Source organism: Miniopterus natalensis, chromosome 9 (genome assembly GCF_054644295.1).
Source record: "Miniopterus natalensis isolate mMinNat1 chromosome 9, mMinNat1.hap1, whole genome shotgun sequence".
Lineage (NCBI taxonomy): Eukaryota > Metazoa > Chordata > Mammalia > Chiroptera > Miniopteridae > Miniopterus > Miniopterus natalensis.
Genome location: NC_142089.1, coordinates 62,652,802 through 62,678,113, shown reverse-complemented (window position 1 = coordinate 62,678,113; position 25,312 = coordinate 62,652,802). Strand labels below are relative to the sequence as shown.

The 25,312-nt window shown below is 42.4% G+C and overlaps 1 long non-coding RNA gene across 3 annotated transcripts; it reads right to left on the bottom strand.

The window, feature by feature from the left end:
• Positions 1-14,728: 14,728 nt before the first annotated feature.
• LOC107533697 (uncharacterized) lies at positions 14,729-24,609 on the bottom strand. 3 transcript variants are annotated; one of them, XR_001602883.1, is made up of 3 exons: positions 24,383-24,609; positions 17,140-17,236; positions 14,729-14,848 (listed from the first exon to the last, which is right to left on the bottom strand). It is a non-coding gene; the product is annotated as an uncharacterized LOC107533697 (long non-coding RNA). The 3 variants fall into 3 exon arrangements; XR_001602884.2 differs by lacking the exon at positions 24,383-24,609 and adding an exon at positions 24,217-24,361; XR_001602885.2 differs by lacking the exon at positions 24,383-24,609 and adding an exon at positions 19,710-19,791.
• Between the last annotated feature and the right edge of the window lie 703 nt (positions 24,610-25,312).

Here is a 25,312-nt window from a genome sequence, read left to right as displayed (position 1 = left end):
GCTTCCTCACCGTCATTCTGCTGAGAGTCAGCATGCTGCCAATTCTGTGTGCAGAGCTCAACCTGCAGGCGCACATTACCTTTTAACCTTCAACTCCCCCTTCCAAAGAGACAAGTTTCATCCTGCTTCGTAGTAGACGTTAGTTAAGTTCTAACAGCCCGTTCTTTTTTGCCTTTGTGTCAGCAACACAATTGCCCCCCAAATTGTTTGCTTTTTTAGTAAAAAGGAATTTTTTAAAGGTGGAAATATCCCATTTTGTAATGGGCTCTTACTCTGTAACATGAGTCTTTACAGGGGCCCCTTTGAAGTTTGCTGAGCCTTGGCCTGCCTCCAGAGTGGAGGACTCTGGGATCCCCATTGACTTCTGCACTTTCCCGCTGCAGTTGGAACTGGCAACCCTAGGTCAAGGTGTGGGCCTGCAGAGCTCTCCATCAGAACCCTGATTCGAGGCCTGGAGAATGCACGTGCCTACATAGCTCACTCCATGGGCCCCTTTATGTCTTCACTCAAATGCCACCTCCCTTAAGTGATGCCTTTCCTGACCACCCTTTCTAAGATGACACTCTTCCCACCCTCCTCCTCTGGTTTATTTTTATCCTTAGCACTCATTACTATCTAATGTACTATGTAGTTTGAAAACATATCCTATAGTCTGCCTGCTTTTTAAAACGTAAGCCCCATGATGGCAGAATCGTTCATCCTTTCTGTTCATCCCAGCGTCTCTGGCACCTGGAATAGTAAGTGCATGGTACATATTAGGCGCTCAATGGACATTTGTTGAATAAATGAACTCATGAATGAAGAACAGACCGAGAGCAGCCCAGGGCCATTTACTGCCATTCCAGACTGCCTTCAGCCAAGGACACCCAGCTCATAGTTTTCCAAGGGCTACATAGTTCTCAATACTGGCACCTCTACAGATTCTGCCTGTGCCCCTGAAAGCCTGAAGTCTGCTGGATCAGCTCTTCATTGGGCATTGACTCGGCTGGGGGTGCAACAGGTATTTCTTGGTTCTTTATATGCATACATTGAGTATCTCGAGCCTCACCCTCCCGTGGGTACAAATGAGATTATATTTACATTGAAATAGAAATCATAAGAGCTCTTAGCTTCCACCTCTTGTAATTGCAGGACTTCTACGCATCTCCCTCAATTTATTTCTGTATACATTCTTCCATCTCAACTTGGCCAAGGCCCCTGCCCACTGTCTCTGCTGCCAGTGCCCTCCTGAGAAAGGTCTCACCAAGCCCAGCATCTGAGCCACCTGGGAGTCTCCTCTTCTTGGCACCACAGATTCCCTGTGGGCTCTGGGAGTGAGGGAAGGTGCGCGAGCAGCTCTATTTCTGCTCGAGACTTTAGTGACCACAGATGCTCCTGGGCCTGGGTCTACATGTGGTTTGGCTTTTGCAGTTTATGGGCAAACCCTCAGGCTGGTGGGGAGTCGAGAACTTGGATCTTCTCCTCCTCTTCTTCCTCTATTCCTTCTAGGAGCTCATGCAAAATAACACCCTTCAACTCATGCACCTAACTCAGATGTCCCTGTGCAAACAGACACGAGGGGTGGGGCATCCGGAGTTGTCACCATGGGCCAGGAGCTTCCAGTCTCTGACCTTACCGGGCACCTTGTAACTCTTCCACAGTCTATTTGGAGGGTCCCGAGGCATGGCAGCCCACTGCCTGTTTCTGACTCTTAAGTTCAGAGTTACTGCCCTCCTGGGAACACAATCCCAGTTCTCTCCAGGGTTTCTGGGACAATCTGCTGCAGACTTCTCAGCACAAACCCAGCTACTTCTTTCTTTATACACAAGCTCATTGAAGGAAGAACAAACCAGCACAGCCCTAATGGACTTAGGGCTAAAATAGTGTTCTTACACATCACAATGAAGAGTTTCCTGGTACGAAAAAAAATCCTCAAGTCATTCTCCCTGGTATCTTTCCTTTCTTATAAAAACCACTAGCCCTTTTCATATTCTTCCATGCATTTAGTTCCCCGCCCTTCACCCACACAAAGCCTTGGTCGATGTGTGACACTCTACAGGCCTTGGGCTTGAAAACAATGGATTTTAACAAAAAAATGCACATCCTTCACAAGGGAATGTGCCATCTTTAATGATTTGGTTGTGGCTAAAAGATGCCTATTAGATGTAAGCGGTGGAACTAGGAGATATGGTTGTTTAAAGGAACAGATGTTTGGTCCCCACCTCCGAACCATGCAGTTCAGTTGTCCTGGAGTCACGAGTCCTGAGCAGGGAGCTCCCCACAGCTGCTCCTGAGGCCGTGAGGCCCTGGACCCCTCCTCTCTCTGCCTGTGTTACTGTGCACCGAGCCTGCTGAGTCTCCCGTTGCTTTACACCATTGCTCTGCACGCTTACCCTACTTTGCTATAGCTTTAGGACAAACAGAAACTTCCTGAAGCTCCTGACATGGGCTTCTCTTTTTAAATGGCTCAAAGCTGAGAAAACATTGAAAATCAACTGTTCTCAGAGGAAGAAGAAAATCTGTAGGGTTTGTCACTGCCAGGAAAAATGGCACTAAACTTTCACCCAGAATTATATCCTATCCTTTCCTAAGGGCAGTTTTTAAACACCAGGGCTGGTTCTCACATAGCAACAAGACAGTCTGCCCAACGAGGGCTGCAGACCATTCCAAAATCTCTTATCCAGGAGCCTGCAGGCCCCGGGCCAGTTCCAGTTGAAGTTCTTTGCTAGATCGAGGCCTGGTCTGCTGTCTTTCAGGCTCAGCTTGAAGTCCACAATTTTTCTAAAGAAATGTTTGTTGTGGAGAGGGTGCTTTAAGGTTGCTGCCTCCAGAGTCTGTTTTTCCAGAAAACGGGAACTGTTTTTATTATCAAACGTCTTCTAGCCTTGTGACCTGAAACAAAGTATCACAAAGGTTTGAATGTCATAAACTTAAAAACAAAAAACCTGCAGACTCCAGCATTTTAATAAGTGAAAACGTCAATTTGCAATTAAGGTTCAAATTTTCAATCGCCTAAGTGGCTGACACTGATTCTACTTGGAATCGCGGCTGATTTATTTATCCTGGAATAAACGCAATGCCATTATGTCTTGGTGACAACAGAAATAAGCTTTGGCCAGGTCTGTGCATAGTTTGGGAATGAAGAAAGTAAGTTTTGAAAGGCAATGGGCATTGCTGATTATAGATTTTTATTAGGAACAGATGTGGAGCTGTGGTTTTTAGTGGTAGACAAACTGTTACTGAAACAAGCAGCTGACTAAGAACCATATAGCTCCTTTTTTTTAGGAAAGAGAAATCTTAACAAATTGAATTCATAATCTTTTTCTTCAAGAGAGCACCCAATCATCAAAAACAAACTTTAAGATCCTTATTTATGCATGCGTTGAACAGTGCACAGGCAGGGGAGGCGGTTTTTTATAACGTATCTCCGGGCTGAAGCAGAGGTTTAGAAAGTAATTTTAAAAACTTCTTTTACAACCGCGCTAAAGCTTCAGATCTCTCCACTTTAAATCTGTTTAAGGTACCCCCTCCTAACAGTTTCATGCTCTGAGAGCACAGCAATGCTAATGCCAGGTTATATGTTGTATTTTGTGTATTCCAGGGCTATTTTTCCTTTCTTCCAGGAGAGTGTAAGCATTTGTGATTACTTGCTGTGCATTTTGGGTTGGGTCAGCTAATGGGGAGATTAGGCATCACTGATCATTTCCATCTCACTCTGCCACCCCCCTTTCCCCCGCTCATTCACGGAGGCCCCTTCATTTAAGGATACTCCCCAGAAATTTCAGATGATGCTTCCAATCACCTACCATTGGCTAGAACTTATTTATGTGGCCACACCTAGCTTCAGAGGAGTCTGGGAAATGTCAGGTTATTCTGAGTGGCCGTGTGCCAAGTTAAAGAACCGGGTTCAGCTTTGCAGAAGAAGGGAACTGATCCTGGGAATGATGGTACCACAGCTTTGTACCGATTTGCGCTCCTACTGACGGCATGAGAGCTCCTTTTTCTCCATGTTTCCATTAAAATTTGGTATCATCGGACACTTTGCATTTTGTCAGTCTCATGGACTCTTGTTTATTTAAAAAAAAAACACATTTTTATACCCATGTCCTACTCCCATTCCTTCCCCCTTCACAGACAACCAATCTAAATGTGTCTAATATATATCTTTGTATATATTGTGCATAATGCGTATTTTCAGTATGCATCTATTTTTAATTTTTAAGTTTATAACATTTTGCATCATGTCTTTTTCCACTAAGCGCGGTGTTTTTAAGGTCCGTTTGTGTTGCCGTTGCGCACTACTCGCGCGCTTCTGACCTCTGCGCCATCACCTGTCATATGCACTCACGCCCAGGTTCCTTCTAATTCCCCCACATCCCTTACATCTCACAATGAGCCCGTGTGATGATTATCATTGTTCCAGTTTCACAGATGAGAAAGCTGAGGTTCAGAAAAGTTTAAAAATTCGCCCTAAGCCCAATAGCAAATGTACTCTGCTGCCTTTAGAAAGAAGGAAAGGGTGCCAGAGAAAACCCACTTTAAGTATAAAAGGTGTCTCTCTGGTGTGACTTCAGAGGTTCCAGGTAAGCTTCTCCTGCTCCGAAATGTCTCCTCCATTCAGTTGCAGTGATGCCCCGAAGCTCAAAGCAGAGATTCTTTTCTTCGACTTAATGACTCCTCTCTGACCAGAATCCAAATAGATTGCAAACCTCATTTGTTACTTACGCCTTGTGGTTAAATGCGTTTTCAGCCCCTTTCTGGAGGTAAAGGATTAGGTGAGCTGTATAGCTATTGAGGTTTTAAAGGGCAGTGTATCCGTGGGGACTGTATGAATCTAGGAAAACAGTGGCTTCAGCAGTCTAAACAGTTTTCTAAGTAGTTCTCAAAGCATGGCCTCCAGCCATCGGCAGCAGCAGCCCCTAGGGACTTGCTCCAGGCCCCCATCCAGATATTCTGAGTCAGCTACCCTGGAGGGGGAGCCCAGAAACCTGTGCGTAATGAGCCCTCCAGGTGATTCCAATGCCCACTGGAGTTTGGGAAACACGGGGTTCTCCTCTGTAACAGGAAGTCCAGGGTTAAGCAATCAGGGCTGGTAGTATGGCTCAGCAATAACACTGAGGGCCCAGCTCCTTCTCTCCTCCTGCTCTGACATCTTCAGCGTATGGCTTTCATCTTTATGGGAGCAAGATGCACTCTAGATGCCAAGTCTTCACTCCAGGTAGGAAAGAAGGGCCATCTAGAGTGGGTGGGGCCTGCTCAGGTCTCCTGCTCAGTCATGCCCAGATGCTGCAGAGTCTGTCTGTAAGTGACTCCTGTGCACCCTGCCATGGTTCCCATGCCCCACACTGGGATTCTGTTAGTAGAAAGAATGGGCTGATTGATGTTGCAGATCAGCAGGCTCTACTAATTGCACTTAAAATCAGAGATGGGAGAATCCAAAATAGAGCAGTAAGTGTCCAAGAATGGACCTAATCTGCTTCATAATTGTTCTGGAGGCTGGCCTTAATACGCAGAGTCGAGATCGCCTCTCTTTATAATTCTGTGCACTCAGGAGAGGTTGCTATTTCACCTGCAGGGACCGCAGTTGTTTGGATTTGTGGCCAGCAGTTCCCTTTTGTCCTCAGGGATCAAGAGAAGTTCCATAATTCACAGTAACTAAATCTGAAACACTAGCCTCAGCACGGAGAACGCTTTCTAGCCTGCAAAAACCACAGAAGCGATTAGCAGTGGGACAGAAACAGATTATGAAGGGCTTGTTATGATGAGTTTGTTTACATGAACTCCCCGCAGCCCAGGACAAGGGATCATCATTTATTTTTGCCTCTCAGCCTTGAGCCTGTTTTTTTATTTTTTTCTTTCCCCCTGAAGTATCTCTGCCTGTTGACTTAACTCTCCAACTCAGGGAGTTTTTCACTTTCTACGTGTACTTGGGAATAGGCCCCGGATTGGAAAGAAAATAAATATCTTTATCTTAGTCCTCCAAAGGCCACCTTTTGAAAAGAAAAGCCAGACCTACCCTGTCTTAAGTACTGGGGGGTTGCAAAGTGCAAGAAAGATCCTTGACTGTAGCCCCTGAGCAAACTTGCTTCCTCCAGCCAGCCTTCTGCCTGCAGGGGAGGGGTGGGGCCTCTACAACCCCCGGAGACCTTTCATGTTTCCCAGCTCCGAGGAGTGGGCTGTGCCCATCAACACTACAGGTGGGTCCTACGAAAGTGCCAAACAAGCAGCTGCACAGCCCAGGGACTTTGAGCTGTTTGCAGCTCTCCTCTCTTTGTACCCCTGCCAACTCACACACACCTGGGATTTCACCAGCTGCCTGCCCACGGCAGCCCCTTTCCACCACGTGGCCCAACCCTCGTTCCACCTGCTCCTTTTCAGGGCAGCAGCCCCATCCCCACCTCCCCTAAATAGGCCTGGGGAGGCTGGAACAAGACCTCCGTTATTCATGCCCGAAGCAGCCAACTCCCTCTCATTTCATGGCAAATTACGAGGGATTAAGGTTTACTGCGAAGAAAGGCTGGAGCTGACGATTAATCAGCTCGGCCATTTGGGGATCAAATTGAATTGTACGGGAGGCCTTGGCTCTAGATAGAACCAGTTTCTCTCTCTGGCATGGACTGAGCCGCCCCATCTTCCTTCCTGGAGTATAGGTGCTGTTTTATAATTTTAAAACACAGCAATTTTAAAACAGAGGCAAGTACTGCAGTTCGGGTCTTTTAAGTGCATGCAGGGCTTCTGTTTCGTTCAGCAAACAATTATTTTGTCTTTTTGTTTTTAAAATAAATTTTTTATTGATTTCAGAGAGAAGAAGGGAGAGGGTGAGAGACAGAAACATCAACGATGAGAGAGTCGTTGATCGGCTGCCTCCTGCACCTGCAGGCCCCCGACTGGGGGAGCCTGGATCGAGCCCGCAACGCGGACATGTGCCCTGATCGGGAGTCGAACCCCAACCACCTAGGATGAGGCTCAACCACTGAGCCACCCTGGCGGGGCTATTTTTTCCTTCTTTTGTCTAAGAAGTCTCTCAGGTGCTGGGGCAGGCAGTCTGAACAATCTCAGATCTGTGTTTTCAGGGAGGTCAAAAAATCCAGAAAAGAACTGCAAATACTATTCATTATAAATTTGACTATCTAGCACCAGAAGTGAAAAAATCCACAGAAACTACTAATTCTGACTGGGGATTAGCAATGACTACAGAGGAAGTGGCATTTGAGCAGAGTTTTGGAAGATGAGTGGTGGCTGGTACTTTCTCTGGGCAGACACTGTGAAGTGACCCGCAGTTGGGACCTTTTCTTTAATTGTACCTCACACTGTTTACACCATTACTGCTCCTAACATTCTATGCATGACTACAGTCCAAGGCTACACGCGGTAATCACCTTTGAAAACTGCCAACAAACATGAATTACTCTCTTGGTGCCAACTTTTCTCCAGGAAGTAATAAAGGTACTCTTCTGGCCAATGGCAGTGAGCATGAAAGTCTCTTTCTGGCTCCCTCACTGCCTTGTGACTCTGGATATAATATATCAATTCATTGCCTCGACAAATGTGGTTTCTTTGCGATGGTGTTAATCAATCAACAAACGAGTTGTAAGCACTTACTATGTGCTTGGTACTATTCACTGCCACTTCTCTTGAGTCACAAAAATGCAGAAAAGATTAAAAACAGGGAACAGAAAGTATGCTAATGGCAATATATAAGTAAAGAAACAGCCTTGTTATTTTAAAACAGAGTATCATTTTCAGGAATCACTTGAGTGGCCAATAAGTTTGTAGGTAGTTTGCAAAATTTAGAATTCTAATAACCTTTCTAGTACCTTTAAACCCCCTCTCCCCACACACACACCACCAGCACCCCTGCTCCTCTCTTGATTAGAGATCACTAACTGTGGTAGACTAATAGGCCCCAGAGCTCTGCACTAATATTTCTGGATCTCTTTTTTTGGAAACACGGAGGACTGCATTTTTTCAGCTCCTTGAGTTTAGGCATGACCATATATGTCTTGCTTTTACCAAGGAAAAGTGAGTAGAAATGGCACTTCTTATCTGAGTCAAAGCATCTCGTCACCAGTGCTCAGTTGAACAACCCTCTCCTACCTCAGCTTCATGGAAGCCTATTTCCACAAGGAGGTGTCTTGCTGAACCATCAAAGGAGGTTAGCTTCCCTAAAGAGTCACACAGACCTCCAGTGGCCTCTGCTTAAGTGAAAAACAAAAAACAACCACCTCTGAATTTCTTTGAAAGCCATTGAGATTTAGGGGTTGCTTGTTACTGCAGTGTAACCCAGCCATCCTAACACTAGGTTACAATGCAGTAACCTAATAACTGATGGACCATCATTAACTGTTAACCTGAAAGAGAATGGAGTAGATTAGATCACACACACCCTAGGTAGGGTTGACAAACAGGAGTCATCTCAAGGCATTTCTGTGCATGCTAAGGCCCTTTACATATAGGCCTGCAGCAATCACATGCATTATCTTGTTTTAATTCTCACAGCAGCACTATGTGATAGATACTACTACTCACATTCCACAGGTGAGAATTGCAGGGTTCTAGCAGCTTGCCCAGGATCACATGAAAGTGGCCAGTGTGGTGCCAAAGGCCAGGTTCTTTCCTTTACCTTCACTGTCTCCCAGGAAGCTTATCTAGACTGATGCCATCTGGTTGTATTATTTCAGACATATTCACTAAAGCTAAAGTTGACATGGACCAGATAATCAGCTTCCTTTTTTTTTTTTAATGATCTCTACTCTCATTCTCACCTGAATTCTGATGAAGTGTCTAATGATATCAGCGTCAAAGAAACCAGATAGAAACATGTGGACTAAATGGGGCAAATCTATCCCAACTTTTGGAAAAATCAAACCAGATTATTGGCCAATAGAGTCATCATTATGTATGAGAACCAAGCAAGACTTTTATGTAATATATAGACTGAACAAACAAACAAAATCCCCCAGAATTTCTAAAACTTTAAAAAGGTTGCTCACTCTTCTGTTTTTCTAGAAAAGGTGGTTGTAACTAAACTAAGATAACTGTTTATCAGTCCTCTAACTTCATGATCTGCAATCAAGTTTCCACAATTTGCTTAATGTCATAAGTGGTTTTGCTGGTGCCCTTGACTGTGGTAAACTCACTAGATTTGCATACGGCCTTGCAGTCCAGCATCCGGTTGCACACAGGACAGTGAAGCTGTCTGAGGGCAGGGACCATGACGACCTTGTTAACTGATTCATCTCTGTGCCTAGGATGATGCTGGAGGCAGTAAGCTGTTAGAGAAGTTTGCTACATAAAGTTAAAGAATCCTTGACTACGGACAAAGGTTACAAAACAAACACAGAAATAACAATGTGGTTTTACCAAAATGAAAAAAAAGACTGGCTTTGGCCAATCACATGAAGGGTTGTCGTCCAAGATCTGGTTGTGCAACCCTAACTACGTTGCATAGGTTTATCTGAAGTCTAAATTCAAAAATGGAAAATGATTCCTCCCTGTACATTTAAGCTGAACCTTAGGTTTTTCTGTTTTGTGCACATGGATATTAATAAGAATTCTCTTGCTATTTCCAATATATTCCTTTGTTGAAGGAAGAAATTTAAATTGGGGTCTTTTTGGAGAACTTCGATTGGGAACGTGCTAACATTTGGACTTGGCTTTTGCAAGTGGAAACAAAAACTCAGTCGAATGAGCAGTGGACATGCACTGCAAAGCGAGATGCCAAAGTAGCAAGAGGTGTCTGAAGAAGCAACACGTTCCTCTTGGAGGTCACCACCTGGCTCAACAACACCCTCACCCTCCAAGGGCAATTGAACTAATAGAAGTATCCGTTGCTTTAAAAAAAACCAAACAGTTCTTTATTTGATAAGTCTAATTTCAATGTGTGTATCATCATTTCATAGTGAAGGTAAAAAATAAAAGTCACCAGAGAGATTTAACCAACTATATATAAGCCTATGTGGTAGACAGAAAGATGTAAGAGGTATCGTATGCATATAAACGTACGCCACGAGAGTTAGGCTCAAGGAACCTGCCGTTTGCTGTGAATGTGACTGCTCTTTTGTGTTATTAAGTCAACTCTGAACCCATAGCTCCATTTCCTTTCCTTTCTGCAGTTAGTTGCTAACGTGTGTAGTTTCAAGGAGAGGCTTAAAGAAGTGCTTTGTCCGCTAGTCATAAAGGGGCATGCATATACAACCACCTTGTGAGTTCCTTACAGGCAGAGGCCACATCAGATTAGTTTTTAAAAATCCTTACAGCACTTTGTCTTGCATTACGTAGGTGTCTAGTAAGTGCCTGTCAAGTAGGCTAAGTATATACTTGTATCAGGTAATAAAGCTCAGTTTATATTTGTGCAAACTCTACAACAAACAGGTTGCTGTCCTCTTTTTCTTTATTCAAGGCTATGTTTTAGAGCAGTTTTAGGTTCACAGTAAAATTGAGAGCAAAGAACAGAGATTTGTCCATAATCCCGGCCCCACACAAGCATAGCCTCCCCCGTGATCAACATCCCCCACCAGAGTGGCACATTTGTTGCAGCTGATGAACCTCCACTGACACATCATAATCAACCAAGGACCATAGTTGACTCCAGTTCACTGTCGGTGTTGTGCATTCAATGGGTTTGGGCTGTCAGCTTTTTGATAATGGACACTTGTTGATTTTGCTTTTAAAATTATTGGGCTTGGTTTTAGGCTCATTATAAAAAATGCTTAATTTTCAAATTTTTTACATTTCAAAATAATCACAAATTTACAGAAAAATTAGATCTACCGTACAAAGGACTTTTCCTTTCTGAACCGTGAGAGGGTAAGTGCTGCCCTGATGACCCGGCATCCTGCCATCTCTAGTGTAGATTCTTTCCTACAATCACGGGGATTCTCCTAAATGACCCCGGCACCACCATCAAGGTCAGGGAATGAACACTGCTGCACTGCTGCCCTCTGATCCTCGGAGCCTATTGGGATTCTCTTATTTTCTCATCAATGTCTCAGCTTGCTGGCAAAAGGATCCAGTCTGCGATCACGCACTGCATTACCGCCCATCTTCCCTTTCTTCTGCTGGAAACAGCTCTTCAATCTTCCTTTGGTTTTCATGAGCCTGACACACTTTGAAGCGTACAGGACGGTTACTTTGTAGAACATCCCTCAATTTGGACTTATGGCTGCTCTCCTGTGATTTGATTCGGGTCTACCTCTTTGGCAGGCACAACACAAAGGCGGTGCTCTGTTCTCTTTGCGTCCTGACAGGTGGTGTGTGATTCCAGGTTGTCCCCTTACAGGCTCTGTCCCGTCCAATTGCTTAAGATAATATCCGCCAGGCTTCTCCACGACAAAGTTACTATTTTCCCCTTTCTAATGAATAAATATTCTGTGGGGTGGTATTCTGTAACTATGCAAATATCCCATTTCTCATCCGAGTTTTACTTTACTTATGAAAATGTAAGGATTCATAGCTTCCCATTTTATTTACTCTGTTAAATATATGTAGATCATTATTTCTCTTAATGCTGGAATTATCCTGCATTTGGCAGTAGGAAGTCATTCGAGTGTGATTCTGTGCTTTTTTTACACGACGCCATCATTTCTTTGAACACTTCCTTGGTTTTGGGCACAAAAATGTGTTTCAGGCTCATGTTGTACTTCTGCCCCGACCCTGGAATTAGCCATTGCTCTAAGGATCCCTGGTTCCATGTAGTGGAGGAGCCAATATCTGGCCCCTAAGTGTGTTCATTTCTGCCAGTGGGGCTGCTCCCAGGCACACTCAGTGGATAGAACTAGTGAATATAAATACAGACACACATGTTTACACATACACATGCATCTGTATTTAGTCCTATATCTATCTATATATTAAAAATCATGAGTTCATACCAATTTCCTCACTTCCAATCCAACCCCACAGGTACATTCCAGTTTTCTCCTGTTATGTATTTGTAATTTGTACCTCCCTTTTCTGGTAGTGAGAAACATGTAAACTGTAAATGGAATTGTGTGCCTCCCAAATCCATATGTTGAAGCCCTAACCCCTAGTGTGATGATGTTTGAAGACGGGCCTTTGGGAGGTGATTAGGTTTAGGTGAGGTCATGGAGGTGGGACCCTCCTGATAGATTTGGTGCCCTGCAGAGTCCAGAGCTCTTTGCCATGTGAAGACACAGAAGCCAGCTGTAAAGGAGCCAGGAAGAGACCCCCACCAGAGCTGGAGCATGCTGACGTGCTGATCTCAGACTCCAGCCTCCAGAGACATGAAAATATAACATTCTGTTGTTTCAGCTACTATGTCTATGATATTTAGTTATGGCAGCCCAAGCCAACTAATACACATGGTTTCCATTACTCTTAATATACTTATTTATCTGATCAATCTCCCTCATTTAGATTTCGGCCCTGCACACTGGGTACCCTTCCATGGGGACACCCTTCTCACCTTCCTTGGGCTCTCACTTCCCATTCTGGGCCATAATGTCTCACTCCCCCACCCCCCACAGTGAAATTCTCCTTTCCTCTGCTCCATCTAATGGCTTTGGGACAGAATTGCTCAGGAAGAGATGGAAATCCATTTTGTTTAGTTTCCTAAAATATCACTTTGTCACTGAGAGAGATGAGTTTTATCAAACAAAAGTCTGAAAAGTTCATTATAATCACATATTTGAAGCTAGAAGGAGTCTCAAAGGTAATCTAATTCAACCATCTTATTTTATTTAATAACTATACAATTTCTAGGAGTAATTTTTCTTACTTTGACAAAAGAGAAATTGAGTCTTATTAAAAAACAACAAACTTTAGCATTGGAGCTGTGATTATAAAGAAGGTTCTAGAATCAAAACCACTGCTTTACAGAAGCTCCTTTTTATTTATAGAAGCTCTATGGCTACCTGAAATGATAGAAGAACTAATGCTACATAGCATTTTTAAGTAACCAGTGGCTGTTTACGTGGCTTCTTCATTCCATTCAGTGCATTTCTCCTGCCCTTCCTCTGCATCTCTAGCGGGGGGACTTGGAGAAGCGAGTGAACTGCCTTATAGCTCAAAAATTTGTTTTGTGAGAAGCTAAAGCAGGAAGGGGCACTGACGTCATACTTCAAACCAATATTGAACTAAGAAAAACAGAATTAACTTTATTATTGTCCCCTAAAACAGGACATGTGATGTAACAAAACACAACAAAACAGGACATGTCATGTAACAAAACACAACAAAACAGGACGTGTGATGTAACAAGTGTAAATGCATTTACAGAAACAATGGAAAAGGGAGCTACAAGGAGATCTCACGGGAAAGTCGAGGCTGCACGTAACTACACATAAAGTGTCTTACTGGGGAACTGTGTAAGGCTGGGTCTATAGGAGAGACTATAGACAATTGTGTGTGTTTAGAGATGGAGCAGGTTTAGGGATGAGATGGCAGAGAGACGGGTAAACCCAGAATGAAAAAAGCAACAAAGAAGCCAATGCCTGGGCCAGCCTGATTTGATTGCGGAAGGGAGGAACTGAGGAAAGGGCAGTCGGAGAAGGGAACCTGCCTGGAGAAACGGAATGGATTTACGACTCTCCAGCCACAGGGAGTCTTTTAGATGATGCGTTTCAGAGAGCATTGAGATCAATTGCAAATAGAATAGAAAACCCAACAGCAGTGGCTTAAAGGAACAGAGATGGGTTTTTCTTATTAGGAGTTTGGAGGTTAGTGGTTGCTGGCAGTGGTTCAATAGCTCACAAATGTAGGATCAATGTGTGTGATGTTCTTGGCCTTTCCTTCATGGCTCCGGGATGGCTCTTATAGCTCCAGGCATCACATCTGCATTTAAGACAGGAAGAAAGCAAAAGTGGTGTCTCATTTGTCTGTCTATATCAGGAAAACAAACACTTATCCAAAACCCTGCTCCACCCCACCCCCCCCAACCCCCAGCAGACATCCAACCACTGACATCAGCCTGAATGTTCACATCATCACTTCTATGGAGAAGGAAAGCTGGGAGGGTGAATAGTTAACTTTCCTAGCCGCTATAGTGTAGGCAAGAAGGGGAAAAGTGATTAGGAATGGGTATCTGGGCCAATCAATTTGTCAGCCACAAAAAGACTGATGGATTCGTTTCCATTTATCATTTAGAAGACAAAAGAAGTTCCAGTTGGAGATAGAAAAAAATTGTAACCCTCTAGTCAGACTACTGAGGCAGACAGTGATGCCTCTATCCTTGAAGATCTTCAGGTTGAGAAATAGTCAATGTTATGTGTCTTAGAAGATTCAGACATTCAGTTGCCTGAAGCCTGTATCAGATGCTTTTGTTAGATCTATGATCGTTGGATTCACTATTTCAAAGGTATACATTCCCTACCTCTCAAAGTGCCACGAAATACAAAACAGTACAAGAGGATTACCCCCCTCCATGGGTCCTTCTCGCCCTCCATTCGCTTCCCCGGAGAAGGCCCAATCGAACATTGCATTTAGAAGTTCTAAGGGTGATGCTGTTCCTCTTAATTCAAAACTAGTTTCAGGTATATCAAGAAAAAAGAGAGAGAAAGACCTGGATAAATGGGGTATAAGTAAAAGATCAAGAAATCAAGATTTGTTTAGTTTACCAAAATGCATTTGGATAAAGCTAAAAATTGATCTAAGACCCTATTAGGTGAATATAAAGCAATTACTCAAATACGGTGTGGGTATTTCACAGCAGAGCCACAGAACTTTCCTAGACATAATATTATACAAGATTATGTGTTATGCTTACCTCTTAAATAAACACATTTGTGAACTGCTTGGCAAACGTGCGGAGAGCCCAGGGTTTATTTCTGCTTCACATTGCACTGTAGTCTTGGCTGCACGAGGTTCCCTAATGGCAACAACTAACCTTTTCCAGACAATCCTCCGTGCCCTGGGGCAGAGAAGACAATGGACCATTGTGAATTTACACAAGATTTGCAAATGTGATGCAATTTTGATGTACCAGTGGCCTGAACTTCACATACTCACCAGAGATTCCAGCTAGCCTAAACTTGTCAGCCAGAAAGCATGAGGAAGATTAGGGTAAAGTCCCTTTTCTTAACCACGTTTAAAGATTATCTAAAAGATACTTTCTCCCCCTCTGGTCTTTTAAATGACCGCAGTGAGAATTGGGATTGGTTTCACAATAAGCAAACAAACAATCTCTTTCTTTCAGACACATTTATTTTTATTCCATTACTAGATTAGTTTAGGGAAACTTATTTGCTTCTAGTGCTTTGTAGAGTTTTGATAGCTGAAAGCTCTTGTTTCCATGGTGCACCAGGCTCTATGGGAGGTCAACCATAAGTTATCTCAAATTCACTTCATCCACTCAACAGATTTTTATTGAGCACCTGCTTACGAGCTGGTGTTCTAAGTGTTGGAGGTACATGCTGCTGCGAACTCTCACAACATTACAAAGTAGTTGTTATTATGTACATTGTAAAAATTAAGAAACTAAGGCCCAGGGAAATAAACAACTTCTCAAGGTCACATGAACTATCCATGGCAAAGATGGGTTGAAAGCCAGGTCTTTTTCGCTCCATATCCCACACTTTTTACCCAGTATCTTGCTGCCTTCCTGCTATCAACTAGCCTTAATGTAAAGGCCCATGATTGCAAATGAATACGATCTTTTTTGAGACTACAGTTCATGATCATTTAAAATCACTCTGCCAAAACAGCTAATGCTGATGGGACTAGAATTAAAAGGGAACTCTGCTTTTGTTAACTTGGTATGGAAGTTCACTTAGTGCTTTCCTCCCCAAACCATTCATTTTCAAAATTTGATTTCAGAAACCTTTAAGTTGTAGGAATGCTAACCCATGCTTCCATTAATTGTCCCACAGGCTGGCCTGGGACTGGGATTTAAGTGGGTTCTGGGGCCTACTGTGAAGGAAGCTGGGGAGCTGACACAGGAGGGTCAGAGGGAGGCTCGCCTTGGGTGGCATATTACCCACTCATAGTGATATCTATACAGTGCTCACGAGATGCCAGGCACTTTTCTAGCATATCAGATGTATTAATTCTTAATTCTCCCAACAACCCTTGAAGTCAATCCTATTATAATTACTCATTGCTTATGGAAGAGGAAATTGAAGCTCTAAGAAGTAACTTGCCCAAGATTACACAACTAGGGAGTTTGCCAAGGAGTTGAGTTTTGCCCTAAAATGACTGAGAAGCCACTTAAGAGATTTTCAGCCGGTTTTGAGGGGCAGGTTCAAGTCAACTTCTACTTATTCTAGTGCCTATCTGTTTCCCATTTTTTAGATAATTTCTTGCCAGTCTGCGTAACTGATAAAGTATATGTCAATTTCTCATGTGGAAATGTATGTTATTTGCTTACATAATGATTAACTATCTCTTGGGTTTATTAATAAAGTAATCCAGTAATTGAAGTCTTCTGGGATGGGTAGATTATAAATGAAAATTTATACTTAATGATGGATTATACTTAATGATCAATTAGCTTGGCTAATTTTGCTTTTCCTGTTTTTCCCTAACAATCTTTTGTGAGGGATAATAAATAGAAGAATCAGTGGACTTGAAAAATACAGAAAACAAAAGGTCTTAAACTATTTGGACTCTGTTCTTAGTGATTTCATTTCTAAGGCTTTATCCTAAGCACATACTCAAGCATACAAGAGTAGTGAAGTCCACCTGACGCTTGGGCACCATGTACTCTTTCTACACAAATTAAGTCTGGTTTATTACCACCAGCTAGGGTTGGTGGGAAGTGCAATCATTTTTCTGAGTTCTAGTTTTCCTCTTCAATTCCTTGGGATTGCAGGATTGTGGGGAACCCTTGGGCTTAAGCAGTATAAGGATTTAGAAAGAGTAGTTCTTAGGAGTTTTGCTCTCTAGACTTGACACGTATTTATAAAGGTTAGCACTTCTACTGGTGATATCAAACCTTCTGGACCAAACTCACTCACTGCAATGCAAAATAGCCCCAAGGCATCCCACATTCTCCCATTCTAAGTTCTGCCACCGCTGGGAAGCCTCCACCAGCTTCCTGCCACCCCCACCTCCTGAGGGTTTCTTCCATCCTGAAAGATCCCCACCTCATTCCCAGTATGGGAATATCCCATCTTTCTGCTTTGAGACTGGCCCTTTTTCCTCCTGATTCTAGAAGTTCAAAGCCTCTAACCCTTCCCTATCTAGAACTCCCAATCGACTCACCTCCCTGAGCACACACTTTTGAAGACAAGGGCCTGTTGGCTTGCCCCTGGGGCCAAGGGAAGTCCAGATGGCCAGGACTCAGAGCCCCATCCTGGTCCTTGGGAAGAGAAGACAAGAAAGACCTGTTATTTTATAATGAACCTATGGCCTAGAAAACAAGCCCAGTTTATTCTCAATGTATTCTGCCACATTAAATTTTTAATGTCATTCAATTACACCTATAATAGTGAAAATCTGGAAAAGCTTAAATGTCCCACTAATGGGGTTATATATTGAAATAATATACAGCAATTAAAGGGCTCTGTTTTTAAAAACTCTTTCAGTGATTTGGAAGCATACTCTTGATATACTCATTTTTTAAAAAGTAGGTTGCAATTTAAGTCCACTCTTTAGAATTTACTTAAACACACACACACACACGATTATATCATTGACAGCCAGTGCTTGTCTCAAGAGTAGTGGAATTATGACTGAGGTTTATTTTTCTTTTTATGCTTCTGTGCATTTTCCCAGCTTCTTTCATTTATTTGCATTACTTTGTAATGACAGTGCACAGTGCAATGATGGTGTGTGGTGGGGGTGGGGGTGGCCCTTTTGCTGGAGTAGTGAACTTGCTCAAGTGAAGTAGTGACCTATCTTGACAGACTTATGTCTGGGAATGAGAAGTTAACTTTAAAAAGGAGTAACAATGTGAAAAGCAAAATATAAAACACAGAAGGGGAAGGGCAAAACCTTAAACATTTATCAGGACAACTGTACTGTAGTAATTTTTTTTAAGTTCTTTTTGCGTCTTCTTTAGAGATATAATGAGACAAATAATGTATTTTATTTTGCTTAAAATCAACTCTTAAGCAATGTGCAACTTTCAGAAATAGTCCTGATATTTTAATATCTGTGTTGGATGGTGGATCTTTTATTAATTCACTGCTTGATTGGGCACAACTCAACCAAGTTTCTGGACTTTAATTTCTTCTTTCATTTTTAGTCTGATATTTAACAAATGCTTCTACAGCACCTACTACACACCAGCCACTCTCCTTAGTGTTTTGCAAACACTAACTAAATTAATTCTCATTCCTCCCCTATGAGGAGGGCAGGATTATCCCTGCTTTATGTATGAAAAAACTGAGACACAAAGAGGGGTTAAAAACTCATCAGAGATCACATACAGTGAGCAACAAAATCAGGATTCAAATCCCAGACTTTGCTGTATTCTCCCGGCGCTTTTTTATGCTGGACTAAATAACATTAACATGCCTGTCATTTCTTGTGTGCAAATACCTGCATAGCCCCAGGCACATTCCCTCACCATACTTCCTGAGTCTCTTTCGTCCCTTGAATTTTCTTTTGGTAATCCAATTGAGAAAATTATCATATTTATTCCAGAATTTATTTTATGAAACAATGACTCTCCTTCCACTGGTTATCAGTTTTTTTAACTTCTCTGTTTTACACTCACCTATTCAGTACTAAATACTGAATTCAGTGCAGTGAAAAAGAAATTGTGTCTTTAGGTAGTTCAATAAAATGGTGCCTTTGGATCCATATCCTTCAGTGTGGCAATCCTCACCGTATTGTAGCCTACCTAATCCAGCTAGCTGCTGGCTTTCTGGCTAGGTTAAGTACAAAAAACAGTTTACCGCTTTAACATGCAGGTAGAGAGAGGGAGAGAGAGAGAGAGAAAGAGAGAGAACTAATTTCACTTTTTTACATATAGAATATTCTATATGAATATATAAAATACAAATTTCAAATTTTAGAATTTACTAACTTTAAGAAAAATTTTGGATTAAAAATTTCAACTAGAGAATGGGCTTCCTAGATTTTAGTGACTAAGCAGCCTTCTTCCCTTTGGAAAACATTTACTTGCCCACTGATACAACAATGACCAACCAATCAGGTTTTTGGATAACGGAGACCTTCAAAAACCAGCTCAGCTGCAGGCCCTACCCAGTCTTTGCAAGGCCTGGGCAAGAGTTCAAATGGCCCTGGATGGGTGGCTCGGTTGGTTGGAGCGTTGTCCCATACACCAAAAACGTTGCAGGTTAATTCTCGGTCAGAGCATATACCTAGGTCAGGGGTTCGATCTCTGGTCAGAGCATGTACATGGGAGGCAACTGACCAACGTTTCTCTCTCACATCGATTTTTCTCTCTCTCTCTCTCCCTTCTTCTTTCTCTCAAATCCATAAAAACATCTCAGGTGAGGATTTTTTTAAAAAATGTTTTAAAGAGTACACAGGGAGGCCACCATATCATATTTCTAAATATTTAAAAGGTACAAATCAAGCCAACCTGGTGCTAAATAAAATAAATCCTACTCTCTTACCTTGACAAATACACCTTCCTGGGGCCAGAATTGAACTTAGGCCTCTCCCCTGCTCTGGAGCTCCATCTCCGAATATGGCGGCAGTTTGGACAGTTGCCTCTGGCCTGACTCCCTCCTCTGCCCACCCCCCGCCCTTCCTTGCATTAGGAGAGCTTCTCCTACACATGTGGGTGCTCAGACCCACCCGGCGCGGCTCCCCAGCAGCCTCCTCTGTTCACCTCTCAGGCCTAGGAGCGCACTCACCGGCACAGCGCTCACCCCGGCAGTGCGGGCCCCGGAGGTGCGGGGATGCGTGTGGGGCGTACAGGGCTCCAGGGCTGGGATGCCTGGAGCACGTTCCAGGAACCGGACGAAGCACAGGCCCTGGGTGGACGTGTCCCCTCGACCCATTGACTTCTTGTCCCAGGGGGAGGGCTGTAACAAGGAATGACAGAGGGGCAGAGCAGGGCTCTGTGAAATACAGCTCTTAAAGGGGGGCCCAGGATAGAGGCCTCTCTTGCTGAAAACTGTATTTCTCTGGTAGATCCTCAGCCACCTGCTATGTTTTATGGGATAGAAAGGGTTAGAAGGTAATATGGTAGAAATTAACCTTCCACCAAGCTACTCTTTGGCCCTCCTAAAGGGAAAACCCCCTTTTCTCCCCTTTTGTTAAAATTAAATTAAACTTATGCTTGTACATATTCCACTATTAATTTTGTAATACAGAATTCTGAAAGAATGAGGGTGGTCTCACGGGGACATGAGGAAAATGTGGGGCAAGCACATAGAAGAGCTTAACTATTCACTGAGTTCTCCTGGTTGTTTCTGTTCCACTCTGAGCTGAAAGCCTGAGGGCATTCTTAGACCTGAACAAAAGAGAGGACTTTAACGGGAGGACCATCAAGATAAGCAAATTTGGACACAGGAAGAGAGGGCAGTCTGCTAGGATCTATCAGATGGCACCAACTGATGGAGGGCCAGCTGAGTTCTATGGCGATGGCACCTTCTGTTGATATGATGCAGATGATAGTGATGACACTCACATAGAGAGTGCCAAGTAGGTGCCCAGCACTTTGCTAAATACATTATGTTGAATAAAATGTCATAAAATTATATGTATTATATGACATATTTTATTTATATACAGTTTACATATTATATAATATATCAATGTAATTTAATACAGCAATCCTTGAAGAAGTAAAACTTCGAATGGTTCAGTAACTTGGCCTAGAATAAGGCACTAGTTAAATGGCAAATCTTACAGAGCCTAAACTCTTAACCGATCTGTTATAACCAATTAGTGCTTTATAAAAATAGGCAAACTGGTGGAATTCCAGCAAGATAGACCCAGCCATAAGTATATAATGATATCTTTATCTAATATCTAATGAAAGCTTTAAGCACCCTGAACTGAATAGAGGCAGATGGCCTGAGGGAGAAGTCACCTAGAAAGCAGTGCCATATGCACTTGGACCAAAGCCCGGGGAAAGAAAGCTTTGAGAATTTCCTTACCCCAGGGTCAGGGCCAGGGGTATAACTTAAAAGGAAGGCTTTGTGCAGCTACGGGGTGGAAGTGCAATGGGCCAGAATTGGTGACTGGATGCTGCAGTCTACAAAACTTAGCAGATTTTGGAAGCATGGGGAATGTCCTTATTCCTAAGAGCTATACCAATAAAAATCTCAGAGGAATTTCACTTAGGGTTCAGTTAAGAGAAGAATGGATAAATTGCACCCACAAGACTAGATCCAAGAGATGAATTCATGAAGAGGCGCTGAGAGGACAATCCTTAACTCATTTATATTTTTATTAAGACCAAGAAAAACTAAGTCCTTTAAGAGTTCTTGTGATTCTTTAAATCCCCACCTTTGCTTCCCATAACCATTTCCCTGAAATTGAATGTTATAGGATGACTTTAAAAATGAAGAGATTTGTTCTCTTTTTCTGGAGAAAAAAATTAGGAGTCTGGTGGAAGTAGAAAACAGAAGGCTGATTGGACAAAGTAGTAGAAGAAAGTACAGCCAGTTCTAAGAATGGGAAGGGACCTTGGGAATTAATTATGTATGCCCTGACACCTCTTCCATCCCAGTACCGATGCTTAGTTGCCAGTGGTCCCCTGCTCTGTGGGTGAAGGCTTACCTGAGCGATGGCAGTGAGACCAGGGAGGGCCCATATCCCTCCACCGTAAACATGGAATTTGGACCTTTCAAGTTAAAACATAGGATCATGAGAGTTTGCATGCAGCAACTCATCTTAAAGAAATAGTGAATGCCTCATAAGGAATAACAGTATTTGTTTTTCAAAATTCTGTCTTTATGATACATAAACTTTGCTTAAAGGAAAGCACTGTAAACAAATACTGAATTCTAGTTAAACACTTCAGCAGGCATAGCCTGAGGGGTAATGTTGTAGAATGACTTGTACTAAAGTGTACTAATATCTACAATACTGCGAAATACATCAAAATAGTAAGACATTTTAATGGAGGCACAGAGGGGTGGATAGTTGGTTATAGTATACATGATCAAGCAGGGATAGTAAAATGTTATTTATAGGGTCGAGGTGGTGGTTATATGGTTGCTGGCAACTTTTCAGTTTTTCTGTATGTTTGTAAATTTTTATAAACTGTTGGAAAGAGTCTCTTACTAGAGAGAAGCCACTCTTTAAAAAGACAGTACACAGACACAAGATTTTCTACCTTTTTTGATCATGCCATTAAAAAAAAGCTCACTGCCCGGCCGGGTGTGGCTCAGCGGTTGAGCGTCGACCTAGGATCCAGCCGATGGGGGTTCGATTCCCGGTCAGGGCACATGCCCAGGTCATGGGCTCAATCAGTGACTCTCATCATTGATGTTTCTGTCTCTCTCTCTCCTTCTCCTTTCCTCTCTCTGAAATCAATAAAGATATATTTAAAAAAAAAAAAAAAAAAAAAAAAAGCTCCCTGAATAATGGGAACTCTCTCTCTTATCTTTACCTGTTTCTTTTGTCTCACTTGCCTTTTTCTCTCTGGCAGTCTAGTATAGTATAGCACACACATTGGTACTTCATAAAGGCAGGTCTTGCTACTACATACTTAAAACTCAGGGGGAAATATACTATATGCCATTGCTCTTGTAATATATGTTAATCAGAGAAATCCCATATCAACTATGAATGTTCCATTTGACTATGTGAAATGCATCTATTCACCACAGTATTTGTTAACTAGTTAACAAATATTAAGTAGAGATTAACAGATACATATATTGTCTCTGAAGAGCTTTTTTCTCTAAGCTGGACCTTACTAACGAGATGACATCTAAAATACACTAATGTCCAGAAAAGATTGCAATTATTAAGTGACAAAATTTGCACATTCTAACTTAAAGCACGAGGCATTCTTGTGGATTCTATGAGTGTGGTTGTAGAGTTTAAATTTTAAATTTTAAACCATCTTGTAGCTACAGCTGCTCTGCAGTGATTGGGAGTTTGGAATAAGGAAGGAGGAGATCATTTTTACTTATCTCTTTCATACCCCTCCACACACACAAAAACCTCAAACAAAACATAATGAGCTACAGAAAACTGTTAAGCCATGAATGTCTGAGAGCCACCCAAACTGACCCCTAATAGTATACTTTCACAGTTGGTTATTTTTCAAAATTACCTGCAATTGTAGCTATTCCTGTAGACTTTTGCACCTATGTTATGCTTGTCTAGAGCATTATAAGTAAGATATGTCCATAACTAGTAGAAAGAGTTGTTAATAATAGATTAAAATTGTCTAATGAACTTATTTTTAAATATTATGTTCATTTACATTCAATTACTTAAAATAGAGTTTGAAAAGAATACTTAAGTTTCAGGGAACTATTGGAGTTCAGGACTTTTAAGTTAGCAGCTCTGGATGATGAATTTTTCTTCTTCTTTTTTTATGGTAAAACAAGTGAATTTCAGTGCCAGCAAGTACTAATACATGATAGTGTTAATGGCACTTACATTCTAAAGAAATGAAACAAACTCTTTGAATATAAATGCTTGAGTCATAAAAACTATCAGCTTCAAATCTGCCATGCTTATCAAGTGAATGCAGTTAGTTTCTGAGTCCCCAAAAAGTAACAAACACCTGGATTTCTAATTATTCTTAGATAATTTTAGAATGCCTATATCACTTAAATATCAGACACGTAAACCAACTTGCTCACTCAGTGATTATTAATTACTCTGCTCAAACTTTAACTACTGAAGAGATTTAAAATGCCAGAAATTATAAAAACCCTTTGCAGAATATCCAGGCTATGGTTTTTTTATGTGTGTGTGTGTTTTTAATAAAAAAGAAAACATTTTGGCACTCAGGCAGTGTGGGCTTGTGAAAAGCCCTTTGTCACTAACAGCCAAGCCTCTTTCTAGAAAGATAAGAATAATAGTTTCAATATTAGAAACGTGAGCTATCTAAAGAAAACAACACGGTAACATTATTGATATTTAGTAAACTGCTTACTATTTTTAAACAAACTACTAAGTAAAACTGTTTTCCCCTTTCCTTTGAAAAACATTAAAACCTTGAATTTAGATAAAGAGAACAAAAACTATAGTTAAATCGCTTTTCAAAATAACACATTTTCATTTGTATTTAGAAAGAAAGGAAGAAAACAGGGGGAAAAAAGTTGTTAGTTTTCCTGGGAGTAGTGAGAATAAAAAGTAGGTAGAAAGAAAGTACAGCACAAAAAGCACACACCCCCCGAAACAAGACCACAATCAGTTATACCCATGACTAGAAACACAACTCACCTCCTCTGACAAAGGCGTCTGTGGGGATGCAGGAGGGGGCAAAGCCAGAGCGCAGGTGAAGGAGCCTGTCAGAGCTCCGGGTCACAAGCAAAAACCTCTCAGAAGGACACAGGTGTGTTTCACACCTACCTCCTCCCCAGCGATCGCCATCTCTCAGAAATCCTACCTTAGAGAATCAAACTTCAATCACTCGACGAGTGGGGACCCACACACTGTCTCCATGCGACAGAGAGTGACTGCAGAAGTCACTGTGCCTATGAGACGTTCCCGTCTGTTCCCAGGGAGGCTTTCCGAGCCGTGCCACTCTCTCGGGGTGGCAGAACTCCCCGACGTGAACCCTGCAGCCTGTCAGAGAAAAAGTTCTCTTGAGGTTAGACCTCTGCTGCAGCGCAGGCAGACACAAACAACCGAAGCTGTACCCAAGCGTCATGTAATGACTCGGGCGAACATACATGCTTTCAATAAAGGCTGCACGAGAGCCCTCGCCCGATGTGACTCTCGAGCTGCGTCTCAGTTGGAGAAGTTTTTAACACATCACACCAGGGCTATAATTCCCTGAGAGGGTCTCTAACCTGAAAGCACACAGGGGTTTCAAAAGGGAGACAAAGACATAACAACCTTCTTCTTGGCTGCATTTTAAAACTACTCTCCCAGCACAGAATCTTTCCTCCCTTCTGGTAAACACATGCTTGTATACATTAAAATAAAGAGGGTGTATAAATTAACAAGACGATGCTCTCCCATTATAAATGAGTCAACCCCAGTCCAAGACAGGCTCACCAGGTCCGCAAACAGACATTGGGGTACAGGCTTTGGGAAAAAAATGAGTAGGCGAAAATGCAAACCAAACGAAAGAGACACTGTAACCCCGGAGGATGCTCTTCGCTGGGCTTTCCGAGGGAAGGTCTCACGCACACCGCCACGCTGCTGTTCCGGTGAGAGGTAGATCCACGGTGCCAGGCACGCTGGCAGACAATGGGCACTAAGCCCACACAGTCAGTCTTAGCAAATTAGGTACATTGGAGATCATCTGATGGTATTCTATTGTTGCTATTGTAATCACAGTCATTTTCCCTGGTGATGGTGCTTCGTGATG